General features: G+C 43.3%; 1 long non-coding RNA gene across 1 annotated transcript; it reads left to right on the top strand.

Annotated features, from left to right (window-relative positions):
• Window positions 1-3,258: 3,258 nt before the first annotated feature.
• On the top strand, window positions 3,259-6,473 carry LOC138473223 (uncharacterized). Its single transcript, XR_011268746.1, has 2 exons — window positions 3,259-3,515; window positions 4,979-6,473. It is a non-coding gene; the product is annotated as an uncharacterized lncRNA (long non-coding RNA).
• Window positions 6,474-11,800: the final 5,327 nt, after the last annotated feature.

Raw genomic sequence — 11,800 nt, forward strand, 5'->3', positions numbered from 1 at the left:
GGTTGTGTGTTTTTCTACAGCACTGATTGGGACCCTGGTTATTTAAGAACCTTATGAAAATTAGAAAGACTTGAAAATTGAAGTCTGCAGCTATCCAAGTGTGTATTGTCACACCAGCACTACCAATATCCTACTAGGAGGTATGTAGTTGTTTTGTAGCGTTTGTAAGGCAGGGTTGACATCAACCCATGGACCTTACCCAGTACATTTCAATTAATTGGCATGTTCACTGGGCTCTTGAGCTATGTTTTGGAGCTTATACTGACTTTTATACATGGTTGGTGGTGATATATAGTGATAGTCACCCTATTTTTTATTTTAGGAGTACTATTGAAATCTCCTTGCGTGGCCCTGGATTGCATGGTGGAGACTAAGAAAATGGAGTTCTTCCCATGAAGAATGTTCGTGCAATTAGTGCAATGAAGAACTGAAACATGTCGGGATTGCTTTGCCTGAGTTAATAACACTCAGTTTTGGACGAAGTGTTAAAGCCATTGTGTGTATTTTTGTACTGTATTGTATTTATTGTATATGAGTATATGTATGTGGAATTAGTGATTTGTACTGGTTTTATATCTACCATTTTTTGTTGGGTTGGGTCATTTTTTGTGCAAAACATTTTTAGGAGCTTTTAATCCTTTGTGAAAAACTTTATTGAAATAAATTGGTTTGATACTGTAGAAAAACATCATGTACTGAGTCTATTTGTTTCAAGACTAGATGTACAGGTAGGACTCGCTGCACCAGACCATGTGTATAGATCAGCATTTTTGAAAAACATAATATCTGTCTCCTTTATATAAAAATATAAACCAGCATGCACATTCCATTACCTGCCCCTCTAAACCTGTTGCCGATAGCCAGCATGTGTTGCAGCAGATGTCAACGGTACACGGAGCCCTCATACACTCTTAATCAGGGCAGGGAGAGACGCTTTCTACCGTGGTACCGTCCTTGACTCAAGAGACAAGAAAAGCCAAGCAGTTCATCAAAGCCGGTCAGTCGAAGGGACGACCGATAAGAAACCGAACTGTGTTGAATGAAAGCTGTGAATGGCAAATTGAGGGGAGAAGCCAGCTGCAGAGGGGTCTGGAACCATGTTGGTGCTCACTCCATAGACTCTGGGTGATTCCCCTATTTTTGAAACTACCGATACCAGACGGCCCTAGGAGAGCTGCAAGGAAAAGGTCAAAGTGGTCATACCGAGGTCTAGCAAAACCCCTAGTACAGGCAAAAGTCTTTGACCGGCACGTAATTGGAAAGCTAAGGGAGATGAATCCTACATAATGAGAAAGAGGAAGGAACTGTGTGTCTGGCAAGAGTGAACCCGACAGAGGGATACCGCCAGAACGCGCCAAAGCATGATGTCCCAATGAACATTGTGTTGACAAGAGTGAGCCTGATGGAGGAATGTCCACAGTGGATTGTTTAAAAAGACATTAAGATTTGTGAATGTAAAAGGGGAAATCTTGTGAACAGAAGCCGTAGTGAACCCGACAGAGGGAAGCTGCTATTCGAGAGGGATCTGAGCCCAGAAGAGGGGGACCCAGGGGTGAAAAGCCATCACCCACCATACATACAGAAAGGAACGTTTTGTTTTATTATTTTGCACCCATTAGATCCTCTTAGGTAAGAGACCTTTTGTAGAAAAGAGACTTAGCCTTCGAAGATTCTGATACCTCAGAACGGAAAGGTAATCTCGTGCTCGGAAAGCTCAAGAGTGTGCTACGCTCAGGAGTCCTGCCTTGTCCCATGGTCAAAATGTGGGAAAGGGAAACCCCCTGGCTATAACATCCTGACTTATCATTTGTGACCACCTCCTTTTTTCTTGTGAACACTATCCCACACTCTTTGTATTTAGTTGTAGATTGGCAATACTTTTTTTTAGTATAGGCCCTTTTATTTGACAAGACGCCACTCGGACTGCCTCATTATTGTTTGATGGTTGAAGCTTGCTCCCATCTTAGATTTAGGTTTAGATTAGGTGTTTTTCTATCCTACCTATGCAGTTTAATAAACTCCCTTGTGTAAGTGCACATATTTCTGTAGTAGTTATCATATGAGTAATTCATGCATTATATTATCCATTATATCATCCATTTGACCATGTATTCATTTATGCATTCCACTAGAAATAAGCCACATTTTATACCATAGGTTTTGCTTAAGCCATTATTATTCCATGTTTGCTGAAAGCCATGCATTTATATCTGAATGGTTCATATTAGTATAGTGCTTTAGTAGTGCTTTTAGGTGCTACAGAAATGAAGCTGCTATGTCTGGTTCATTCTGAATGGCTTTCACTGTGTGCGATTTGTTGATGTACACTGTGAGGATAGAATGATAAAAAATGTCATTGCCAGTAGCTGCTTGGCTTAGTAGAGATGGCCTTGGCTGGCAGAGCTGGAGGCGAGAGGAATATTTGCTCCGCTGAATAGGGGAACTAATGTTTTGGTTCTGCAGATGAGACTGCTGTGTTGTGTAATATTAACGATACAATGTCCTGTCCCTAGAATGTTAGAAAGAGAAATGTCACTGTGACTGGTATAGTCCCTGCCATAACAAGTGCCTGCACTCACGAGTATACGTGGGCAGACATGCTGTCTCCTATGAAAACACTTACTGTGCAGTAAGAGTGTGTCATTACAATGTATAACTGTGGGGGTCTCTGATGAGTAGATTCAGACTAGTGTCTGTCTGTCTGGCTGTCTGTGAGGAGAGCAGGAGAGTGGGGGTTCGGCATTAGGAGAGAGAAGCAGACAACGACTCAATAGATCAGAGGGGAGTTTATCTCTGTCTCTTGGATGAGTGAGGACTCTGATGGGTGGGAGTCATGAGTGTGTGTGGCTGTCTCCTTATTAGGAGCTTGTGTGTGGACAGGGAAATGCTGAGGACTAGTAGGGGTATTGCTATTATGCTAGGGATAAAGTAGCATAGATCAGCTGGTCTGAGAGCTTGTTGCAAGGAGACAGGCCGAAAGGGCTGGGGAGGTTGCATTAGCTTGCACTTATGCTCAAGGAATGCTGATTTTGCTCGCTTATGTAGTAATTTGCTGTGATTAGTGTCATGCAAGGCAAGGCATGAATAAAGTGTATTACGTTATGAATTGAACCGATTCTCTGTGTTTCTTTGTGGTTCTCTGTGTCTCATTCTGTGATCTCTTTTTATGTTTGTTTGTCCTATAGCACAGCAATTTTGCATGTAGTTTCTCAGACACATCTCAGTAACACAGTGCACCATTGTTTTCTAGTTTTAGCAAATGGCGCTCATCTTGTGTCTTCACACAGCTGATCGATAACTGGAACAGAAGAGGATGTTGATGTTTTGACTGCCGAGTTTGGAGCAGCTGGTACTTCTGACTCCTGATCCACTGATCGAGATAGCAACGACAAAGGTTTTCGAACAAACACTGTGTGCAGCTGTGGATTCTTTTTGCATCTTTGTTTGGAGACACAGTGATCAGGGAATTCATCTTTGTTGGGACTGCGCAACTCTTTCTTGGAATCTTTGATTTGGTGAGCATGCTCCAGGACCTAGTTGTCCGTCTTTGGTTGTAAATCCGGATTTATTTGTCCAACTTGTTTGGAATTGATTGAAATGTGTGCACATATTTGCCAAGCTAGAAGGCTGGATCTACTCGTTTAGAGATGCCTGAAGCTTGTTTTGAGACTTGCATGTGTTGTGAGGCTATGTTTGTTGAAAAACCCATACGGTTAGAAGGAGATAATACTGCAGTAACAGTAATGAATCCACACATTGTTGGCCTGAAAGCAATGAAGGATTGACTCTAGAATATGTTAGAGAATTGGGACAGAGTCCCAGGAAAAGAGCATGAGACAGTGCAACTGAATGAGATAGGAGTGACCCTTGAGGAGACACAGTTACTTAGGGCAAATACGAGTGTGAGTGTGATGAGTGCAATGCCACAGACATGTTTCATTGATAGTTCAGTGGTTCTAGGAATTGCCATGTCAGCAGGGCAACAGAATGAACAGAATGAACAGAATGTACAGAATGTAGGGAGTGCATGTATGCCAGAAATATGATCTATGCCAGAGATAATACCCGGAGGGGGTCCCTTTGTAGAATCTCATTGTAGAGAGAATGTATTGAGTGATGATGTATCCTTGATTGCGCCCTTGCAAAGAAATATATCTGCACAGTATTTAGCATTGCATTCTGATTTAATGGGGAGAAAAGAAAAGGTGAGGATATTTGATATAAATTGTAATGGCATTAATTTGCAAACTAAAGAGGAAGCTGATAGCTTTGCAATGTGTTTAGAAGACAAATTGAAAGTGAGCATGAATTGTGCACAGACATGCTTAGAAGTGCAGAATGCTTTGAGCTTTTTTAGACTGCTGAGAGGATACACTGAGAGTTCTGGTGTTTATAATAGATTAGAATTGCCACATCAGTGTACAATTCTAGCAGACTGCTGTTGTGAAGTGTGCCAGAAGGGCACAGTTTGCTTACTGAATAGAAATGCAAATGCAGGACACAGAGTCCCTGGAATGAATTCCTGTTGTTTTGCCAACATGAAGGAAGTTATAGTGACTTCTTTCTGTTGAAATAGGGGATGAATATGAGTATGGCTATAGAGATTGGGCCTGAGAGAATGCATGTTGATAGAGTGAGAATAAAGAATGTTTTTGTTACATTGCCCGACACAGAGTGATTTGCAATCTTGGACTTTTCAAATATGTGAAGGAATTTGTTCTGTTTGCATTCTTGAAAGACAGGGATGGCTTAGGGAATTCATTATGCAGAGGACTTGAAGGCACAATGCTGCATTTAGACAGACCTTTGTATACACTGAATGGGAAAGGGCAGTCACTGAAATTTTAGTATTGCTGTCTTTTGAAAGACAGACCTATTTTATGCAGCAGTGCAATGACCAATGAGAGTTCTGCTGTTGTTGAAGACATCCTGATATAAACTGAAAACCTGATATCGCACTTTCTTTTTTTTTTTTTAGTTACATCTGATGGGAGAGAGATTGTTACATGCATACCGAGACCAAGACTGCCTGTACGCATCGCATGCAAACTGACCGTACCTAGACGTCCTAGATTAACTGTTCAGGATACACAATGGCTGACACTGAACATCTGTTCCAAGCTGACAACCCATCTGACACTGACATCTGTGCAATGTGATGTTTGCCACAGAGAAGCAGCAAGAATTTCTGCGGAATGTCTCTTTGGAGGCCTTGGGGTGTGAACATGATCATCCTTTCTGCCCTGAGAATGTACGCGGGAGAAACTTGCTGGCTGCTTGATTTGCCATGGGAAGTTCCTGATGTTTTGAAATCTACACCTCAGCATCTCTTCCAAGACTGTTTTGTGAGCTGTTTTGCATCTACAGCGATAGAAGAATGTCAACTGAATTCCCTTTACCTTGTGACCCTGACGAAGGGCTAAGGAGGGGGCTAGGGAACAGAGTGAATGCAAATGAGCTGGAGATAGGCTCTGTTATGCATTTTTCCCGGTGCTTTTTGTTTCTAATGTGAACAGCTTTGGCTCATGTGGGGCCAAAAATGGGTCATTGCTATTTGAGAGTTGCCACCTGCATTGTGTCGAGTCACCACGATTGATACATCGGTATCAAATGATAGACTAGGGAAGAGTTTTGGAGAAAGGGCAAGTTAAAGAAAGTGCCTTGGAATCTGTTTTGATTTGCACCAACGTTTGCTCAAAGATGCCTGCTTGCAATGCAGTGAGCAGGGAGCATGAAATATCTTGTGTGAGTGAGCCTATGCAGTGAAGCTCCATGATAGTCACTGAAGAATGTCCACTTGCTGGACACTGGAACTGTGCTGCTATGGACACTATGTTATACTGCTGATGCTATTCTGAATCTATGCTACAATGGAACTTTACGCAGATGTTAGGACACACATACTGTTTGGCCAGAAACTGAAATGAACACGTGCCGTTTGGCCACAGACTGACATGCAGTTTGCCATAGACTGGAATGAACTGGGTCCATGAGGAGACCAATTGTATGGCTACTGACTATGTGACACCTTGTCACTTGCTAATGGCTGAACACTTTGAAAGTGAAATGTCTCTTGTGTGCAAGAGAGAATTGAAATTGACTACAACGTGAGAGCATATGGCCTATGTCCACAAGTACACATGCATTGATCCTATGCTTTATTTTCGTTTTTGAATACACCTGCTTTTAGAATTAAATGCACCACGTTTTGACAATATTGCAATTGCTATTTGCTTGCAGTGACATTAGGATGCTGGAATGAGTTTCCATTATGATGCTGCCAAACTATTGAATGCCACAACCTGCTTAGTTTTCTATGCCATTGGAATGCCAGAAATCTGACACACTTTCAGCTATGCATTTTATGATAGGTTTACTTGGGGTTTGCATTATTGCTGTCCCAGTAGCACCATTGAAATGTCCATGTTATGATTGCTTGGGTATTTCTGACAATAAAGCTATTTGCTTTAGTATGCCATGATGTGACCACACTGACTACCTGTCTAGGTATATGTATTCCTGGGATGAATTATCAGAGTGATAAAAGGATATTTTGTAAGCCCATATATTTCTGTAGTAGTTATCATATGAGTAATTCATCTGTTATATTATCCATTATATCATCCATTTGACCAGTATTCATGTATGCATTCCTCTAGAAATAAGCCACATTTTATACCATAGGTTTTGCTTAAGCCATTCTGATTCCATGTTTGCTGAAAGCCATGCATTTATATGTGAATGGTTCATATTAGTATAGTGCTTTAGAAGTGCTTTTAGACGCTACATAAATGAAGCTCCTCTGTCTGTTCCATTCTGAATGGGTTTTGCTCTGCACTATTTGTTGATGTACAGTGGAATGATAACAATTGTCTTTGCCAGTAGTTGCTTGGCTTAGTAGAGATGGCCGTGTTTGTTTGTTTGTTTGTTTCTTTATGTATAGCGCGCGCCAGACCCAGAGGTATACGTGCGTGAAAACATGGATATTTTTTTTTCAAACTTTCTTGTTATTGGTATTCTGCATAGAGCTTTCAGATAGCATCAAAGCTTGGGCTTTTTAAGAGCTTTGGTTTAGTAACATAAAAGAAAAGAAAACAATAATAATAGAACCAAACATCATCTCAAACTATGGGAGGGAGGAGAGGGAAAAATAGAGAGGGTAGAGAGAGGGGGGACACAGGGGAACAGCAGTATTCACATTAAGCCAAGTCGGGAGTCCTGTTTTTTAGTGTGGTTTATTAAATGGGGCCTTTTCTCTGGTTTCAGTTCATCCGGCGGCATAGGGGTTGGGCGATTCTTCCAGCTCTTGCATCCAGGCCTGTCCTTGGATGTGCCAATTTCTGTAATGTCACTATCGGGGCGCTTTTAGTCTAATTTCTCCATCCATCTCAGGGTTGGGGGTTGTCTTGCCACCCCCGGGAATTGCTGCGTGTAGTCCAAGAAGGGGGCTCAGATTTGATAGCATTTGCTTCTGTTGCCGAATCGGATAGCTGTGATTTTCTCTGCGGCAACTATATCCCAACATTTGGCCCACCACATTGGGATCGCTGGCCCCTCTGGGTTTTTCCATAGTCTGGCGATTGATATTTCAGCTGCAGTTAAGAGATGCGAGCATAGGTCAGCCAGGCTCTCGGTTAGTGGGAATTGGTCCTCGCCTGTCGCCCCCAGCAGGATGATTCCTGGATCCCACAGAATTGTAAGACGTGGCATTAGTTTGATTTGGTCGAGGACACTCCTCCAGAACTGTGCAGCCTTGGGGCAGGTCCATAGCAAGTGGAATAACATGCCTTTGTCTGGGCATCCCCTCCAGCACTGCCCCGGGATGGCGGAGTTACATTTGTTGAGTATCTCCGGGGTTCGATACCATCTGTAGCATACCTTGAAGGCACCTTCCTTGTTGGTTATGCATTTGGAACTTTTGTGTACTCGGGTCCAGATTCAGCTCCATTCCGCCAGGTCGATTTCTCTGCCTATGTCCCTTTCCCATTTCGTCATGTAGGCGTCTTTCTTGTTTGGGTCCGTCCTGTCGAGCAGTTTGTACAGGGTGGATATTTTCCCCTTTGGGGACTGGCGGTAAGCGTTCTCTCTAGGTCTGAAAGCTCTCTTCCTCTGTTCTGCCTTACGGCTTTGTTTGACAGCCAGTGCCTTAGTTGTGAGTACCGGAACCTTTCTGTCTCTGGGATCTGGAATTTGGCTTTACATGCCTTGAAGTTCAGTGGGTTCCCGTTTTCAAGGAAGTCTGCAATGACCTTCAGCCCTCCTTCTTTCCATTTGCCAAAGCTGTTCGGGGAGATGCCTGGGGTGAAGTCCGGATTGTCCCAGATGGGGGTGAGCGGGCCTACCATGGTTCTGCAGTTCCAGTAGCGTGCTGCCTTCTTCCAGCTAGTTGCTGTGTTTCTTGTAGCAGTCAGGGGCCCCACATTGGTAGGGTTGCCGGGGCTTTTCAAGTGTGGAAGAAATTCTATTGGTGTCTGCCATCATTTGTCCTCCAGTGTCAGCCAGCGGGGTCGAGTGTCGCTTAGTTTCCATGCAAAGGCCCGAGAGAGCTGGGCCGCCAGGCAGTATCTGGTGATGTCAGGGACCCCTAGGCCACCCATCGCTGTGCTCCGAAGCATAATACACCTCAGTATTCATGGTTTCTTTCCTTCCCAGACATATCTTAAAATGCCTACCTACAGCTTTTGAATGGCTTTTTTTGTATTGTTACTGAGAGGGCCAAGCAGTAGTAAAGCAGTCTTGGAATTAGGTTCATCTTTACTGCTGTGATCCTTCTGAACCAGGAGATTTCTTGTTTTTGCCATCTGGTCAAGTCCTGCCGGAACTCCGAGAATAGTGGGCGGAAGTTTGTTTTGTAGATTCTATCCATTCTACTTGGCATCTACACCCCTAAATAGCAAAGGCATCGCTTTGCCCATAGGATTGGGTAGTTGGCTTCCAGGGCCACCCTGCATCTCCCCTCTCCCCTGCACATTGATGCCCATCGCTGCTGATTTTGTGAAGTTTACCATGAAGCCTGAAGCCTCTCTAAATTCTTCTAGTTCTTGCCAGACTGCTTGCATGGATTCTTCCGGCTGGGTGGTTGTCAGCAGTAGCTCGTCGGCATATAGGGCCACTTTATAGGATTCTCCTTTAACCACAAGGTCGTGTATTGCCGGGTTTAGTCAGATTCTACATGCGAAAGGTTCCATCAAGAGCGCGAATATGAGGGGGGACAGGGGACAGCCCTGCCTAGTGCCTCTTGTGATGTCTATTCTCTCAGATTTGGCCCCATTCACACTGAGTTGCATGGATGGATGTTGGTAGTTGTATAATATCCATCTTGCAAAGTTCAGGCCAAACTGATAGTGCTTTAGTGTTTCCTTGATGTAGCCCCAGTCCAGCATGTCGAATGCTTTGTGCCCGTCAAGCGACATGACTACCAGTTCCGACCCAGTTCTGTTTGCTGATTCGATTGTGTGTATAGTGCGTCTGATGTTGTCTTGCGTGCTGCGGCCAGGGATAAAGCCAGTTTGATCCGGTTGAATGTCTGGGAGAATAGGTGCTAGTCGCTTAGCCAGAATCTTTGCGAACAGCTTGGCATTGTTGTTTAGCAGGGTTATGGGTCTGCATGAGGAGCATTGGTATCGATCCTTCCCTGGTTTTGGGATAAGAACCGTGAGTGATTCTTCCATCGAGGGGGTTGTGGAGCCTGCCTCGAGGACTGCTTGTAGAATTGGGCTGTAAATCCGTCTAGGCCCGGTGCCATGTTTTTCAGGGTGCGGATAGCTTCTCCGACTTCCTCCGCTGTGATTAGGCATTCTAGTACCTGTAGGTGGGGGTGCATTGGGGCTCTTTGGGCTGATGCCAGGTATCCCAGCTGCTCCGGCTTGGTTGTTGGGGGTCCGGACATGATTTCTTTGTGATGTTGTGTCATTAGTTCGAGAATGTCCGCCTTTGTGAATCGAAGCTTACCGTTCCGGTCTGCAAGGCATTGAATGTTGTTCCGGGAATGCAGCTTCTTCAGCTTGTGCACCAGTAGGCAGTTTGCCTTGTTGTTATTCAAGTAGTAATATTGTTTGGTGTAAGCCAGGGCTCTGGACGAACGATCCGCAAGGTGCATTTCCAGTTCGGCTTTTGCTCTCATGAGATTGTAAGTGATTTCAATCCGGCATACACCAAAGTCACACCCAGCGTGTAGTGCGCAATTGAAACCCTTATTTATTTTTATCAATAAGCTAAATATTCTGAACGATATACCACTCGTATCACACCCTTCTCCTGAGAACCCCCCGGTCACACTGAACCAGGAATCAGGCTAGTTTGCAAAGGTAAATATTTATTTATGTATTTAAAATCTAATTTCAATATATTTCAATAGGTAAACAACAATCACCAATGGGGTGACAGAACACTGAATAGTATCTTTAATACACTAGGAATAAAGTAATGAGCACAAAAACAAATGCAGCACAGAAAAGAATACTTTTGAGTTGGTTTAGAACAGATGGCACTCTGGTTAGAGGTTCCCCCCTGCAACACCCCTCAACCCCCCAATTGGCAATTAAATAGATGTGAGGAGAGAGCAGGTATTCAGGAATAGCACAAGTCAAACAGAATATCAGTCCCACCTTCCCCCTTCAAACACAAGAGAAAAACTGAATTGACTTTTCAGCTGTCAGATTTGGCTTTGAAATTGTCTTTAGAATTGACTGAGCAAAAACACCAAATGTGGTCAAAAATACTTAATTTGTGATAAGTTGCTATGGGAACTGCTTTGAACAGTTGCAAAAAATCACAAGCAATGATTTAGTCAGAAGAACACTTTTGAAATCTCAAAGTCCAAGTGGGAAATACATTAAAGCTATTTCACACATGTAAAATGTCGCAGAATGTAAATGTGCGGCAAACTTTACCTTGTGCGATATCGCGATAACGGGAGAATCGTACTGTTGCGGTTTTGGGTTCTATGTCTAGCTAAGGATGTTAGGTACAAGTAGGAGATGAAATTTCGTTTCTATCATAAAAACTGAGGGAGTTATAGAGGTTTTAGTAAAGGTTGTTTTTGTAAAATAGGCGCGATAATGGAAAACAGAAATGCACTTTTGATTACAATAGATGATGACTATGAAAAAGCGAATGCCACAGATGGATCTTACAGTCACGTGATCAGCGTAACCCGCCGGTTGTGGATACCCTAGTTCTTCAGATGAGAAAATAGTCAGCGCAAAGACAGTTCTAGCAACACTATGGTTCTGAATTAAAAATGGGATGGGGTTGAGATAGGGATAAGACAATGCAAATATACCATGGGTCACAGTTCTTCCTATTAATACTCACAGGATAAGTTATTAAATTGGACCGTCAGTTCTGATCATGGATTGGATCTGGTCTAGGAAGAACAGCACATCAGGCACGGGATCGGATCAGCTAGGCCGGTCACCGGATTTGCACAGGATCTGTCCTTCTTATTTGTGGATATTTCAATCAGCTGGATAGCGAGTTCCTCAGGCAAGCCTAGTGGTAGTAAGCCAGATAATTTCAGGATCTTAGTTCAAAAGGCCTTCTCACACCACAGCGCTTCACTGGGTTGCAAGAATAAGTTTGAAGATTTAGACCTTGCAGAAAGTCAATAGTTCTCTACTGCTTGCAAGAGTCTTGGTATCTGGATCTGGAAGGATGTTAAGGCTGAATGTAGAATGCTGGATCAGAGTGCTTCAGCGGAATCAGGAAAGTGAGTGAATCTGTGAGTCCCTATGTGTTGTCAGCTGTCTATATTTATCCTTTAAAATGACATCACAAAATGGCTGTATGGACCGGCATA

The sequence above is a fragment of the Ambystoma mexicanum genome, chromosome 8, assembly GCF_040938575.1.
Source record: "Ambystoma mexicanum isolate Mex_15411 chromosome 8, UKY_AmexF1_1, whole genome shotgun sequence".
Classification (NCBI taxonomy): Eukaryota; Metazoa; Chordata; class Amphibia; order Caudata; family Ambystomatidae; genus Ambystoma; species Ambystoma mexicanum.